The sequence below is a fragment of the Podarcis vaucheri genome, assembly GCF_965113315.1.
Source record: "Podarcis vaucheri genome assembly, chromosome: 7".
NCBI lineage: Eukaryota > Metazoa > Chordata > Lepidosauria > Squamata > Lacertidae > Podarcis > Podarcis vaucheri.
The window spans coordinates 48,527,841-48,544,624 of record NC_138765.1 but is presented as its reverse complement, the minus strand read 5'-3'; positions in this window follow the sequence as shown (position 1 = coordinate 48,544,624).

The following is a 16,784-nucleotide window of genomic DNA, read 5'->3' as shown; positions in this document are numbered from 1 at the left end:
TTTTCCTATTTTTATAATCCAAAGACTATTTTGCTAGATTTGCACATTTCCGTGATATGAATTAAAATTTTGAAAGCTCGCAATTTATATTAACATATAGAGGAAAAGTGAACTTGCTGTTAAGTTGTCATTTCCACCTTTATCTTCAAAATGACAATAATCTTCATCATAATTTTCACTACTTGATAATGTACTTTTTACTGCGTTGTTAGGCAAAAATGTAACACCTTTTCTATATGCTTCTGTTTAATTTTTAAGGGAAACAAGTATTGTCAATTACTTTTTCATAATTTTGAATATTTGGGGGTTTTCTTTTGTCTGTGGTTCTCTCTCTTTCTCACTTATAAGGTTGGAAATAAATTTACTTTCCTGGCTAGTTTTGTCTTTTTTAAATTTAGCTGTAAGAAAACAAATCTGTTTGTAGGAACCCCCTTTTTAAAAATTCAAAATCAAAAGGCACATTTGTGATGATACTATCTAGGGGAAAGGCAGTAGCTGAGTGTTTTGCATGCAGTAGGTCCCAATTTCAACCCCCCAGCATCTCTAGTCAGAGCTGAAATTTTCATGTCTGAAGCTCCAGAAAGTTGTGCTTGTGAGTATAGACAAGAAGAGCTAGATAGACCAATGATTTGACTCAATATAAGGAAGATTCCCGTCTTCCTAAACCTACAAAATCACTGAAATACTTGCTAAAATGTTAGAACACACTCACCAATAATATTGTTAATTATACGTTCCAGAGTTCTGTGGACTACTTGCTGTCATCTCAACAATGACCAGCAGGAATCATTCATGTTTCCTTTTATCTTTTGGTTTGAATTTAAGGCTAAGACTTCCTTTCCCCACATGAAGGCTGCCCACTTCATGTGGTTCCTTCTCTAGCAGTCTGGGTCTGTGTAAAGGCTTCCATTTCCTCTGCTACTGTGTTTCATGCAGGATGCAAGCTATTCCTGACCTTTCAGGGGGAAGAGAGTTACTTGCAGGATATGCTAAATGTTCTATACACCAAGAATTGCTACTCTGCCACCCATGGGCCTTTATTGATGCCTGCAGGATCTCCTCCCACCATCTACCCAACTGAAATTAGGGTTGAAAGAAGCATTCTGGTGTGGCTAATAGATTTGGCTCTGGTGCATGCTTGGTCCAGGGTGCGTGTGTCTGTGTTTGGGGCTCGTAATGGTTTCTTTCCTCTGTAAATATGCCAAGGGGTCCTAAAGGTTGACAACCACTGCTTCTACAAGTGTGGACCTTTATGTGCCAAAAACAGAAATATCCATGAGAAGGAGGTAGCAATTGCCATAGAGTCCATTAGGTTTAATGGGGCATTGCCCCACCAACTTCAGCCAGTCCCCATCTGCCTGTCTTCTTACCAGTCCAGGGGATGTCACTGGTTGCCATCCTCCTTAGTCTCCTTTCCCCCTTATAGAATTAGCAAGGAGGAGTAAGGTGGGGACAGTGAAATAGTCCATCATCTAGACCTGAGGGATAGCTCAGGAGAGCATGAGACTCTTAATCTCCAGGTTGTGGGTTCCAGCTTCATGTCAAGCAAAATATTCCTTCATTGTAGGGAGCTGGACTAGATGACCCTCATGGTCTTTTCCAACTCTATAATTCTATGAAAATTAGAATTATTTTTTTCTGCTTGTCATTGACTCTGGTATCACCTACTGTTGATTTCCCTGCCTTCCATTCAGTGGTCGCCAGCCACCATTGATCAGCATCCTTGTGGAAACCCTACAGGCTTGATGAAGTACAAAAAATATGTAGATGGGGACAAAAACAGTCCAATAGGGACTATTTGCTTGTTGGGCGTGAAATGAGGGAGGAATGAAATGTGGCAGCCAGTGGGGAGAGGAACGAAATGGAATGGACTGTGCTGGAAAATGGCATGGCTGATTGACTGGAATCCTGAACAAGAGCATTGCACACTGTAACATTCCGTTGCAGTTCCTACCTGAACTATCAGAAATAGAAGGAAGCTTTTATATGGATCCTGACTTGCATGGGAGCAACTCACTAGGCAGGGCACTGTAAAGAGGCCCCTTTCGTTACTTGAGAATACAGACAATGAAAATCAGTGCAAATTAATCCAAAATAAATGGTGATTCAAGGAGAAGTCTTGCTGCAGATGACTAGCAATAAGCTCTGTGGGCTGATAAGGCTTTTACTATAGCTGGAAATAAGAGGCTCACACATATCCATTGTATTGTAATGAGTTTATCTGAAGGAGCGTCTCCACCCCCATCGTTCTACCTGGACACTGAGGTCCAGCACCGAGGGCCTTCTTGCGGTTCCCTCACTGCGAGAAGCCAAGTTACAGGGAACCAGGCAGAGGGCCTTCTCGGTAGTGGCGCCCTCACTGTGGAACGCCCTCCCATCAGATGTCAAAGCAATAAACAATTACCTGACATTCAGAAGACATCTTAAGGCAGCCCTGTTCAGGGAAGTTTTTAATGTGTGATTTTAGTGTATTTTTTGTTTCTGTGCAAGCCGCCCAGAGTGGCTGGGGAAACCCGGCCAGATGGGCGGGGTACAAATAATAAATTATTATTATTATTATTATTATTATTATTATTATTATTATTATTTCCTGCTTTGATTTAACACTTGAGGGTTGTTGCTTGTTCCATGAACACATGTTTCCCTATGAAATTTTCTCAGATCCATTGCATTACTGTGACTCTGGTTCACTGTACTCTGTATTCCATTCCTCCTAAATTCTAATTATAAGGAGGGCTTATTCTATTATTGTCTGCAGTGACAGGCAGCAGCCATCCAGAGTTTCAGACAGGAAGTATTCCCAGGCCTACCTATACATGCTAGGAATCTAATCTGGGGTCTTCTGCATGCCAAACAGATGTTCTACATTAGTGTGGGCTTCTTGCTGCCAGAATTTCCCCCCCCCCCCACACACAATTCATGCGTGGTGATAGGGAGGCCCACTTATTCCTCTACACAATGTGAAGTGTATGGATAAATACCAGAAGGCTACTGAACTTGAATATTATAGAGAGAGGGAGAAAAATTCCCACCGACTTTTCTAAAGAAAAAGAACAGATGTCAAACAGCAAATAGTGGTTTCTAGTGATGGGAAAACACCCTGGGTTGGTCTCCGGGGTGGGGGAGAAACTCAGTTTTAATGAGAAACTAACCAGTTCCCACTTATAGAACCAAAAGACAACTTTTCTTCAAAACTTGCACTTCTCTGATTTTTTCAATGCTGTTTTTTATGCAATGTGTAGCAAAATCTCTATTTTAGGGGAAAGTGTGCATAAAATGCATTGTATTGTGGGAAATGGCTTGCAAAACTGTGTACAGTGGTACCTCGGGTTACAGACACTTCAGGTTACAGACGCTTCAGGTTACAGATGCTTCAGGTTACAGACTCTGCTAACCCAGAAATAGTCCCTTGGGTTAAGAACTTTGTTTCAGGGTGAGAACAGAAATCGCGTGGCTGTGGCACGGCAGCTGCAGAAGGCCCCATTAGCTAAAGTGGTACCTCAGGTTAAGAACAGTTTCAGGTTAAGAATGGACCTCAAGAACGAATTAAGTTATTATCCCGAGGTACCACTGTATGTTAGTCAAAACAGCATAAAATGTATTAGGAAAAAATGGCACTAAAACAATGAATTTGCATTAGGATTTATTCTTAATATGCATTGCTGCAGAAATGTGAGAAACTGGATTTAGGATTGGAAACTAACAAATTATTCCATACCCAGATGTGCTTAATTCAGATTTAGGTTTGGCTAGCTGAGTTAGTTTCCTAAAGAACTGGAAAATAGTTTGACTAATTCCAGGCTGAATTAGGAGCCATTTTCTAATCCCACTGCAAAGGCAAGGGCATTAGAATTTCAATTCTACTTCTGTGATGCTCACCTAGGAGCAGAGGAGACCATCAGAAGATTTGTATTCCCAGCCAACTTCGGTAACATCACTAGCATTCACTTCCTTATGTTGGAAAACGAAATGTGTTTCTTTGTAGTTGACTAGGGCTTAAAAGAGCTTCATTAGCACACATCTCCACTGTGTCATCCACATCCTCCTTTCCTGTGCTTAGCTCTTTTGTCACGTCATATCGCATAGCTGGGCAGAAAATGAAGCTACATTCATCAAATACATTATTTATTGTGAGCTCTTTCTCACCACTTAAGATACATGCTGACTACATCCGCACGACGGCCTGTCAACTCTTATCGGAAGGATCGCTTAAAAGTGTTCTGGGAAAAACAGGCTTTGCTTTTTTTTACAACTGACTGAAGGTGAATCTCGTGCCCAAAGAGAAAAGCTGAACCTGATTTGATTAGTTACCACTGCAATCAGAGATCTGGAACACTCTTAGACCCTGGTTAACATACAGGTCACTAGACTAGATTGCTCACTCAGATGATCCAATAAGGATGATATTCAGTTTAAGTAACTAATGCTCAGACTTGGCATCAATACACCACAGCCAACATGGGCACAGCCCACCGCAGATGCTTGCCCTGGGCTCCCAAGTGGATGAGTTTGGGAGCCACCATTTTTATTTCCCACAATGCCCATCAGCAACACTATGTCTGGGGTGATTTAGGAGCTTATCTCCCAGTTGCATGATACTGATCAAAGCAGAGCTGTTGCTATTGCTGCTGCCGCCACCATTAGTGCTAGCCAGAGCTCACCAGGCAAGACAGGGGCATTATTGAAGTTCAAGGACACAGTCCTTGACCTAGGGGGCTGCATTTGGCACCTACATCAGATTCCCAAACCCTGATCTATCAAATGCAACTTCTCAGCCTCTGCACCACCATTCCCAATTACCAGGAAAGTAGGCACATAGTAATCAATCAAGTATATGCATATTTAGCTCATGCTCATCTTACATTTTAAAAAATCATTTTATATTTTTATTTTGACTTACTTATCAGAGTAAGTTTTGTAGCTGGCTAGTGTTGATCCAAATTCCTTCTTTCTCCATTTCTGGTGGGGGAACGATGACATTTTCCATGGGTTGTTGACTTAGCTGACATCCTTTTGTTGCATTCATGTTTTGCTTGTTGTCATCTGATAGGCATTTGTTTGCCCTCTGTGGAAACAGAAGGTTGTACAAGATTGGCTTTTGGCCTGATCCAGCAGGGCTTTTGTATTCTTAAGGATTATTTTTTGTTTGGCTGGTTGGCTTCACCTTTGAATTAAAACGGGGTTGCTGGAAATGGCTTTAGCCCGGTTGCTTCTTCAGCTAACTTCCTAATATTTATTAATTTCAGTTCACTAATATGTCAAAGCTGTAGCCACCTGATGTCTGATACTTATGTTATGAGAACTGAAAAGGACTCTCCTCCAAAATCATAATCAAAGCTGGCATCTTCACTAACATCCTTTCCAAAGGTGTCAGAGACTAACTGGCCATGAAGAACAAACGAAAAGCATATTTAGGGAATGGAGATTAAACTAGCTGTGGAATAAGTTATATGGCTGAGGTTCCCTCACTCCATCCAGCACTTCTGTGGAGGGGCAAAAAACCCTCCCAGAAGTTGTCAAGCCATTGGCTGAGAGTGAAAGTCATTCCGCATTTGGATGAGGGGGTTAGTTGCTTAGATTCAGTAAGGTAGTTGAGGGCTCTCTCTCTCTCTCTCTCTCTCTCTCTCTCTCTCTCTCTCTCTCTCTCTCTCTCCACCCCCAATGCCATTCCTGTTTTTTCCTTAAAAGAAAGCTAAGGCACCACTTTGTTTGCAAGCTCAGTTGGTTAGACTTAGAGCATGGCGCTGATAATACCAAGGTCTCAGCTACATATTCCTAGATGGTCCTCAGGGTTGCATTCCAACTCTGATCTATGATTCACCCCAAGCAGAGCTTGGCTGCAGCCACTGTTCACTTGAAAAGGAAGACCAGAGCTGATGATGTAGACAACATTTCTATGCAATAAGATGCTGCTTTCAGCTTAGCTTTGCTTTAAGTGAAAATAAAAATGGCGTGAGGGTGACACCCTCAGCCACCTTGTCATATCCCTCCCCCAAAGCCTCTGATATATCCCCACACCTGCAGGGATGAGGTGGAGTGGCACTGGCAACCTCCCTGTGGTACTGCTATGCTCACTGGGATGGAGCAAGGCAGTACCCAAATCAGGGAAGCTCCAGGTAGACAAAGGATATGTGCACCCTTGAGAGCCACTGCAGTCAGTCTGGAGCTCCCCCCCCCTCTCCCCCCCTTTTCCCATAGAGCACAGGATCTCCACTACCAAGAAGGCCCTGCAAGCACTCTGTCCCCTTCCTATGCCGCTTTTACCTGCCACACAATTTCTTTCATTTCCTGAAAGTACATGATGCAACCATCTTGTTGCTCCTCACCAGCTCTGGATCTGGTCTGTGCCTGGATGGATCATTGCCTGCAGACCTCATTTAAGCCAACTCAAGTTCCCCCCTTCATTAAAAGCAAAGGAAGGATATGAATAAAATAGAGTGAGTAATGAAAAATGTGCCCAGCATAAATTATTTTAATAAAGTGACACTGTGGATCTGTAAGACCAAGAGAAGCGGAAGAGATAAATATTTATAAAATGTGATTTTTACACTGGGATAACCTCAGACAAATTAAAACTGACTCTGGGTGAGGAGTTGCAGACTTTGCAAAAATACTGCTTCAGTTTTGAATTCTTAGTATACAAATAAAATAATAAAATCAGTATATTTAAGGAGATAGAATATATATATATATATTCTATCTAATCTATCTATCTGTCTTCTTATACATCTAGAAAGGCTTGCCAAAACAAAAATGTTTTTTAGCCAGTGTCTACACACTGAGGGTGTTTAGCTAATATTAACAGCATTCCAGAGTGCAGGTGCTGCCACACTTTACAGGTGTAGAGCAAACCTCACATGATAATTGCAAGAGTGCAAGTTCAAGAGCCTGAAGCAGTCAAGTAAGCACACAGAGGTAAAGCTGACCCCTCAAGGAAACTGGTCCCAAGTTGTTAATGACATTATATACCAATGGTGAGACCTTGAATTTGCTCTGGTAGGTAACAGATGGAACTCTTCTACTATTGCAAGCAGAAGGGGGTTCACAAGTTACATTCCACGGGTGTACATTTTATATAAATGCTTACACAAATATTTGAGCTGTACACTTGTGCAGTTATTCACATTTAATGATCAACAAGTTATCATCTGTGTACAAATCAACAGGTGCACACTCTGTCACACAAGCACTTGAGTACGTGTGTAGTGACAGCTTGTACCTATGCTCAGTGAAAAGTGTAAGTCTACAGTGTCATCTATGGTTTTTGCACATTCAGCTGGAAGTCACCATATGCAGGAAAAGAAAATCAAGGGGGCATGCATGTGTGAAACAGTCCCAAACCTTGTTTAAATGTAGTGTTGTCAAAGTGCAATATCACAATTTACGTGGCTCACGTGGGCCTTGACAGTTTGTAATAAAATAGCAGGGAAGTGGGTGGGTGGGTGGAATTCAACAGGCCAAACTCATCCATGTGGTTACTTCTTTGAAGTCAGTGGAATTACACCAGGGATGAGGTTGGCTATATGTGGATTTAATGCACTGTGATCTTACACTGCCAGAAATCATAGAAGCTTCACAGGCTGCCAGTGCATATTATTCAACTTTCATTAATTCAAACTAAGAACAAGCCAATGGATTTAATTTGGATTCTTGATGGAATTGACTGTAGCCCATCTGTTTTCCATCCTCAAAAACTGATAGGCCAACATTTTAAGCGAACATTTTGTTCAAAAAAGAGAGAGGAAGAATCCTGGAAAACAATGCTGCTTGGATACTACAAATCTTGGTGGCTCTTTTAGCAACGAAGGGGTGGCTAAAGCTCAGGATTTTCGTGCCAGGTTTGTTCCAGTGCTGACTGCAGAATTAGATATTCCTCCCATGTTAGATACGACTGAGATATTTTGCTTGACGAAGTGTTGTTGTGCTCTGGGGCCCATATGGATTCTTCTGGAGTGTGTAAAGGTCATTGCTTCTGTTAATCTGACGATTGCAAATAGCTCCCTGCCATAGCACTTGGTTTCTCCTTGCTTAGATTGGCAGCTTTTTCTTTGACAATCTGGGATTTCTTTTCCAGGTGGATCATTAAGTTAGGTGTGAGCTGCAACCTGATTCTCAGAGATTCTCTGCTGACATGAAACACTTCTTAAATGAGTGAGGGTTTTGGGCATATGGAGCAAATGAGGGCTGGAGCTGCTTTAAAAACAAAAACTCAAGGGGGTGAAAATACATTCCTATGAGTGTGTGAGAGTATGTCTACCATGCCCTGCAATGTAAAATGAGAGCATCCCACAAGGAAAAAACATATGCTTTTGATTTCAATAACATGGAAATCATGCACACTGAACTATTGCCTTTTCATATTTTTGCACAGCCCGGATATTCCGGTGATCTGGAAAATGTCATTGAAATATGTGAAAGCGGATGTAATTAAACTGAAAGTTATGTCTTGGGATTATTTTGTGCTTGAGATAGAGAACATTGATAATTGGCTGAACACTGGAGCTGCAAACAACCCAAGACTGACACAAGGCTTTTTTTTTTTTTAAAGTAGCTTACACTGATAGCATCTGCCAGGCCCAAGTAGTAGTATAGATTTCAGGGTCTGGGGGAAGCCATTCATCATTCTGATGGGGCCAGAGGTGATTAGTGTTGTCCAGGTCAGGAAATCGGCAGCTGAAACTCATAATGCAAATGTACAAAAGGTGTAGCCAACATGGTGTCTGCCAGTTATTGTTAACTATGACTCCCATCACGGCCATTGGTCATGCTTGATGGGGGTGATCAAAGTTCTACAAAACTGTTCTGCCAAGGGCAGCTGTTATTTTGAATTAATGGGCAGTAAGTATGCTTATGGGTGAAGACTATGGGTTTTATGGGCCATACACAATTGGCCAAGCACAATTCAAAGCGTTGCTGCTGACCTTTAAAGCCCTAAACGGCCTCGGTCCACTATACCTAAAGGAGTGTCTCCACCCCCATTGGTCTACCTGGACACTGAGGTCCAGAGCCGAGGGCCTTCTGGCAGTTCCTTCACTGCGAGAAGCCAAGTTACAGGGAACCAGGCAGAGGGCCTTCTCGGTAGTGGCACCCAGCCTGTGGAATGCCCTCCCACCAGATGTCAAAGAGAACAACAACTACCAGACTTTTAGAAGACATCTGAAGGCAGCCCTGTTTATGGAAGCTTTTGATATTTCATGAATTAGTGTATTTTAATGTTTTGTTAGAAGCCGCCCAGAGTGGCTGGGGAAACCCAGCCAGATTGGGGGGGGGGTATCAATAATCAATAATCAATTATTATTATTATACAAGTATCTAGCATATATTCTGGAAAATGGTTTTTATGTTTGTTCTCTGTTCTCTTCAGATGCCTCCTGAGATATCATCGCCAAACTTTGCAGGAGGGTTCCTGAGGTGGGAACAGTGGCTTTCATCAATGTTGGGATGCTGGATTCTATTTTGAATAAAGATGGCAGTCTGAAATGCAATGTTGGCATGACTTCACCTGATTTTTGGTGTGACACATCCAACTTGGATGCCTCTTGAGAGATTGTCACTAAACCTAGCAACAATAGGTGGAAGCGGCAATCTGCATATAGCTTTTGATGCCAGGGACCATTTTGAGTCAAGATGGTATATAAAATTAACCCTAATTAAATGTTCACTCAAAAACATTTATTCAGGGCTGAATCAAGTGTTTTCCAGGTCAGGTCAGAGCCATGGAGTTGTGTGTATGGATATACAGTCCCCAAAACTCACTAACTAAACCTCTGTCAACTAAACTTTGTGGACTGAATAAAGGAGATGCAAAACTTGAGGGGAAGCACATTCTGGCCCGGCTCTCAGTGGAGGTTTAGGATCAGAGTTTTCCTTGTCCTAGATGGGTTACCTTCCCAGGTTGATGAGCCCCACCAGCCCTTCACTTCCCCCTACAGCACATGCAGAAACTGCCTTCTTCAGCATTGGACCCATGATTGGTCTCATCTGCTCAATCCACAGAAGCCTGTCTTTGCATGCAGTGGAAGTCCCTAACTCACCAAGGGTTTCAGGCCCATTGGCTACTCTCAGCTGGTCAGTTGAAGCTGTTCCCAGGGTGCGGCTGCTGTTGCATAGTGACAGCTTCTAGGAGCCACAGGTGAGAGCTTAGCGCAGGGTGGGTACCAAAGGTGGACAAACTACCCCAGAATGAGCATGGCATGTTCCCCACTAGAAGTACTACCCCTCCCCTAACACATTATTATTATTATTAATTAATTAATTATTATTATTATTATTATTATTATTATTATTATTATTATTATTTACCACCCTTCGTAGCAAACACACAACAGATAAAACAATTTAAAAATCTAAAAAACAAACAAACACAATTCCAATACAGATGCAGACTTATTCAATTTATACCCTACCCTTTCTCCTGAAGGAGCCCAGGGTTGCAGCCTCCCTGTAAACAAATTGGCTAAATAAAGACCATAGTCTAACCTTTGTGTAAGCTCTGCACAAGCAAATTGGGGTGAGTGCTCATTAAACAGGCTGTAACGCACTGGCGGCATCTTACAGGTGGCTGCCATCTGAAAGCTCGTCAATATCAATGTTAAAAAAGCAACAAATATTGTGCACACCTAACACATCTTCACTGCCGATAATTCAGCTTTTATTAAGCCCAGCAAGCTGCAGGTTTGACACAGAGCTTTCAAATCCCCTGATGCTTTCTCATGTATTTGCCTCTTGACCAAAACTTCTTGAACTTGAGCCACAATCCCCTTCCAACACACCGTCTTGTATTTCCCCTAAGCTTTCTGCACTGAGCTTTTGAATGCTCCCTCATACACATATTCCCTGGATGTTATGCTCACCTTAGTGTGAAGCTGCCCTTCTTCCTTTGTGAGAGACCAAAAAGCTTCCCACTTTCACCTGGTGCATCCTGAAGAACAATCCCTCGGGATGCTCATTAGGTGATGTTAATTATGGCAATCAGCCTACCTGGTCTGACCCAATTAAAACTAATTAGCTTTCCCCCTTTATTTCCAAGTAGCTTGATAGGTGTTTTCCATACCAGAAAGATTGTGTTGTAAAAGAACCACAGCACCAGCCAAGTGTCACTGAATCTTACAGTTTATTTCATGAATATAATCAGTGGTGGCTGGTGCCCAAAAGAACTGGCTGGGTGGAAGGCAAGAAGCCCACCTGCAGGTGGAATCAGAGCCAGTGATATGCAAAGGCAGAACTCATGACAGGCAGAAGCAACTACTTATAGTTTTATCCCCGTCCTCCTCCCTGTTGAATACCATAAGGGCAACAAATAGGCTAAAGAGAGGAAAGCTGGCAGCTACTCCCCTTGACCCAAGAAGGTTGAAAGAAGGATGTCAGGCAAGTAGAATAGGTTTAGGGCAGTTTAATGTTGAGAGGGTGTCCCATTTGCCTTATTGGACTTGTCTTCACTGAACATAATGGTTTTTTAAAAATAAAAAAATCCATATGATATAATTGGTCCTGAAGCTTAAAATTATTTGTCTTGATAAAGTAACATCATCTCATTATCTAGGAACAGCCTTGCAACAAGCAGATGGTTACTGCCAGTGGGGACAATTCTACATATGTATACTAAGCAATAACCCCCATTTAATTCAACGGGACACACCCAGTTAACTGTGAATATGATACAAATGAGCAAATCTACTTCACTTTTCTCAGTTTCTCATTTTTCCAGCCTTAAATTCAGCTCATATTTCCATGTCAGTTTTCAATTTTAAAAGTCCTTATGAAAATTCAACAGCATTTTAGTGAAAATTTCTCCTGATAATACATTTTCATTTGCAATTTTGACTAATAGACACATTTTTGCAAAGCGATTTTCCTAATACATTTTTCTACTCCCCCCACAATCATATGCATTTCTATGCATACTTTAGTATATGCTTTTTTGTACATATTACAACTGTCAGAAAAAGTCAAATTTTGAAGGATGTCTGTGTTTTGGTTTGCCTATTGTTTTGGAAAGTGCAAAGTTCACCTTTAAATGTGAATTGAATCAAATTTCTCACCCATTGATAAAAGAGATTCCATCCTACTTCACTCTGAATACAAACTTACCTAGTGTTGAATGCTTGGTTGCATTGTGAATAGGAATGCATGAGGAATTTTGTATTTGTGACTTCTGCTGTCAACTTGCGAGGTGCTGGGCCCTCAGCAGCTCTCTAATGGAGTGCTGACGTGATGTCAGTTCTGCCACTAGACTGGCATCTACCTGACCCACCTACCAAGGTTTTGGTAAGCACCCCTGTTTTGCTTCCTTCAAAGCTCTACACGGCCTAGGACCCTCGTATCTACGGGACCGCCTCTCCTGGTATGCCCCACAGAGGAACTTATGGTCCTCAAATAAAAACATCTTGAAGGTCCCAGGCCACAGAGAGGTTAGGCTGGCCTCAACTAGAGCCAGGGCTTTTTCGGCTGCGGCTCCAACCTGGTGGAACGCTCTGTCACAAGAGACAAGGGCCCTGCAGGACTTGACATCTTTCCGCAGGGCCTGCAAGACAGAGCTGTTCCACCAGGCCTTTGGTCAGGGCGCAGCCTGACTCCCTCCTTTGGCAATCTTTACAATACTTTAGTTTATGGTTGCCATCAATTTTGATTTTAATTAATTCTTATGATGTTTTTATAATGTTGCACTATTTTAGTGTTGTTAGCCGCCCTGAGCCCGGCTTTGGCTGGGGAGGGTGGGATATAAATAAAATTTATTATTATTATTATTATTATTATTATTATTATTATTATTATTATTATTATTATTATTTATTATTATTCCTGGTGAAAACAGCAGAAATGCTTTGTAGGACAGGGTCAAGCACCTTAAAAGCCTCCATTTATGGCTCAAGACTTGAGTAAATAGTTTGGTACAGCTGTTACACATGAAGCTACCTTATTCTGAATATTTATTCATCTATATATTTATTTGTGTAGCTGAAACCACTGCAAAGTAAGATACATAAAACAAAACAAAACAAATCACACAGTTAAAATAATTATTAAAACTAGGCATTCTGTCAAATAAAAATTTGCCGCAATGAATGATTTAACTTACTATCAACACAAACCTTTTCCCTTAAAATAGCCACTCTAAAGGCAACAGCAGGGTACCTTATGGACTACAACTCCCATCAGCCTCAGCCAGCATGGCCAATGGTCAGGGATGATGGGATCTGGAGTTCACCTGTATCTGGAGAACCACAGGTCCTCATCCCAGTTTTAAATCTGAAAATGTGTCATTTTTTACAGCTAACCTTGCTTCCCACTATTGATAGATTAAGGCATACTTTCAGGGAACTCAGGAAAGCACCCCACCCCCATTCCTGACATATGTTAAGCTTCATTTCTCTGTGGATTCTTTATTCTTGTTTTTACTCTCACCCTTTAGCATCATCTGTCTTGTCTCTGGTTTTTGCTTGAGTACTACAAAATGATCTTTCACTCGATTGGTAGCCTTTGCAGGCCATTATCCTGCCCCAGAGGAAACTCTATGTCTAATGTTTCTCTCTGGAATTCTACAATGCTTCTAACCTTTTGGCTCCGTGCTATAAAGCAATGCACTCTGGCAGACTCTCGCTGTCTCTTATCTTTCCGATCCATACAAAGGTGTCAGAATGTCCTAGGGACCCATTAATCAACAGACCTGTTCTGACATCAGCTCCTTAGAAGCCTCCTGTATACCCTTAATACATCTGGAGGGAGCGAGAGGGAGCTTTTCGATGGCGAGATAACTTTCCATAGATCAACTAACATGACTGATGACTAGATTGAGAATTAAACATTTATGTCTCAGAAGGAGCCTGGAGATTGAAATATGCAATTTCAGTTTACATTGGGAAGTACAGTACCATCACAACAACGTCACTGCCTCCAAGAAATCAGCTTAGGAGAAGAGGGTCATGCCTCTGTGGATACAGAGCCAAGGGTATCGATGACATTATTTTATTCGATGCCCCACCTCAAAACAAATGAGGAGCACTGAAAGAGATAAATATAAATATAATCCTCAAAATGAATAGACTTGCCCTTTCCCTGATGTGAATAATCTCATTCGGAATTAGAATCTACCTTGTTTCCCACCCATTAGATTTGAAAACAGGTTGACAATGCAGAAAGATATGCCAGAAGTCAGTAATTATAAGCAATCCTCTTCATTCCCCAGGTTTATAGGAAACTGCCTTATGCCGTGTCAGACTGTTAGTCCATCTAGCACAATATTATGTACTCTGACTGACAGCAACTCCCTGGGGTCTCAGGAGCCAGCTTGGGTGGTGCTTCCTTCTTCCACATGTGCTATTTTCAGGATGGCTTATTTTCATATGGAAGGACCTGAAAAACAACAACTAGCATCCCTTAATAGCCTCCTGAAGTAAACCTCTACCATGTCAGGTTTCTGTGCCCTCATCTACTGCATGTATAGACCATGAGAATGTGGGACCCTGTTGCACAATGTAGAATCCCATATGGTGCATAAATTCACATGCCTCTATGAACACTGTTTCTTTGGAAGGTCAAAGAAGCGAAGAGGTTATAGGCCTTTTATTTTATTTTTTAAAATGCTGGGCAATGGCTGCTACAGCAGTAAACCATAAGGACATAAAAATCAGCATGCTGGATCATTCTGGTTGCTCATCTAACCAGGCATTATCTTCCCCCTGTTGTTAATCATTGCCATCTGTAGCCAGCGCTACTGTCCCTCAGCCTGGAGACTACACTTTGGCTATGCTTTCCCTTCTGTCTTCAGTACATATCCATGGAATCCCTTTGCCATGACAACATCCTGCAGCAAGAGGAGAGTTGTAGCTAACCTCAGCCCCTTTTGAAAATTGCCTTTTTGGCATGAGTCAGCTGGAAGGAAGACAACAACCAGAATCCCAAGCCCTCTTTCAAACATTTTGCTCTCATGCACACATAACACAATTCTGTTTCCAGGAAACCATTTATATAGGACAAATAAATCAAGGCCCTCTTCCTGTCTGGAAGCTATTTTGAAAGACCTGCATTATAAATCATACCCCTCACATCTGCATGTATCAGGGATGTAAACGACTTCCAGTAAGCCTGTCAGATCAAGCAAATTCTAGGTATCTTTGTATTATTGGCAGGGGGTGAGTGTAACTTGACAGTAGACACAAGTGCTTGTCTGAAGTATTCAGGACTTCCTAGGCCAGGGTTGGGGAACCTGTCACCTGCCAGACATGGCTGGATATTAACTCCCATCATTCCTGACCACTGGCAAGGTTGGCTGATGCTGATCGGAGATGGAATCCAGCAACATTGAGAGGGCCACAGCTTCCCCACGCATCCTAGAGAAATCATAGCCATGTGAATGAGAACAGTTCCCCTAGTATATGATTCACCTGGGAGTACTACCCGGAAGACACACATCTCATGTAGGTGCATGATTTATACATTGTCTTCTCACCAATGGCCTCAAAGGCAGATTACAAACAAAGTAAAAGCTATACATAATGAAATAGATTAAAGTCAATAATACATAGCAGCATACTTGCTGCATTCATATTGTAGGTGGCCATTTAGGAGCACAATTCTTAGGGGCACACTGACTTAAGAAACTACCTTGTACTGAGCCAGACTCCCAGCCCATTCTTTGAAGTATGGCCTGCTCCAGGGGCAAGGAACTTTATTCTGTTGAAGACTGAATGCTAGTGATATTCAGGGCTTGGTGGTACTCACTTTCTGACAATTTCCATCTTCTTTCTTCTCCTGCAGTAGGCTGTGGGAGGAGGGATAGATCAATCTTGCCAAAAGTAAGAACTGATTGCTTTCATATGGCTCCCTCCATATATCTCAGGGTTGTGCAACCACTTTTGATGAATCTTGAATTCAGTGTCTGATTCAGTTTGAAATTTGGGATTCATCCATAGTGGTTGCACAGCCCTAGTTTATATCTGTAAATACGTAGAGGATTTATACCCTGCTTTTCCGTCACTTATCCTTCCACTGATCCATCATTTTGTCTCTTCCTGCTCCATTTCTTCCAGAAATCTGAACTAATTGCCTTCAGAGGGCTTCCCTTTTCCATTCTCAACAATACATTTATACTGTGCCACCCCAGCCCCCAATTTGTCCATCAGCCCTTATTTTTCCCCTCTAGGCTGTCCCCACTTGGGATCTATGTATCTGCCAATCTCAGTATCTCTCAGTCTATGATGACTGGCAGTAGCTAGCCAATGCCTTAGAAATCTTCTACCTAAAGTACTTTTCAACTGGATAAACTATGTATCGAACCTACGACCTTCTGGAAGCACATGCTCTCTTGAGCAATGGTCCACTCACAAATGTGTAATGTCTAAAGTGAACACAGAAAACAACAACAACAGGCCATTGCATATGTGTTGGTTACAGTCTCTACACTGGCTGCTTCCAAACTGTTGCTATTTTGCAGGTGGGATTCAATCACATTCCAACAAATTCAGGTTGTGCAATTACAGAGGACTTGCGATCAAACCAACTTTCAAAGGGGAGGAAGAGATGTTTTGCAACAAAGAAAGTGATAAGGGAATGCACTGGAAAAGTTGAGATGACAATTGCTTGATGCAATGTTGTATAACCCCACAAAATTGCCTGCAAAAATAAGAATGAATTCTCAATAAACACTCAAGGGTTCTATATCCTTTCCACAGACAAACCAGGATGAGTGCTTAATAAGTGGGTGATCTGGAACTAAACTTTAGTTCCATTTTCCTCAAACTTATCTGTTTTCTACATCCTTCCTTAATATCCTTCAGCTGTAAAAG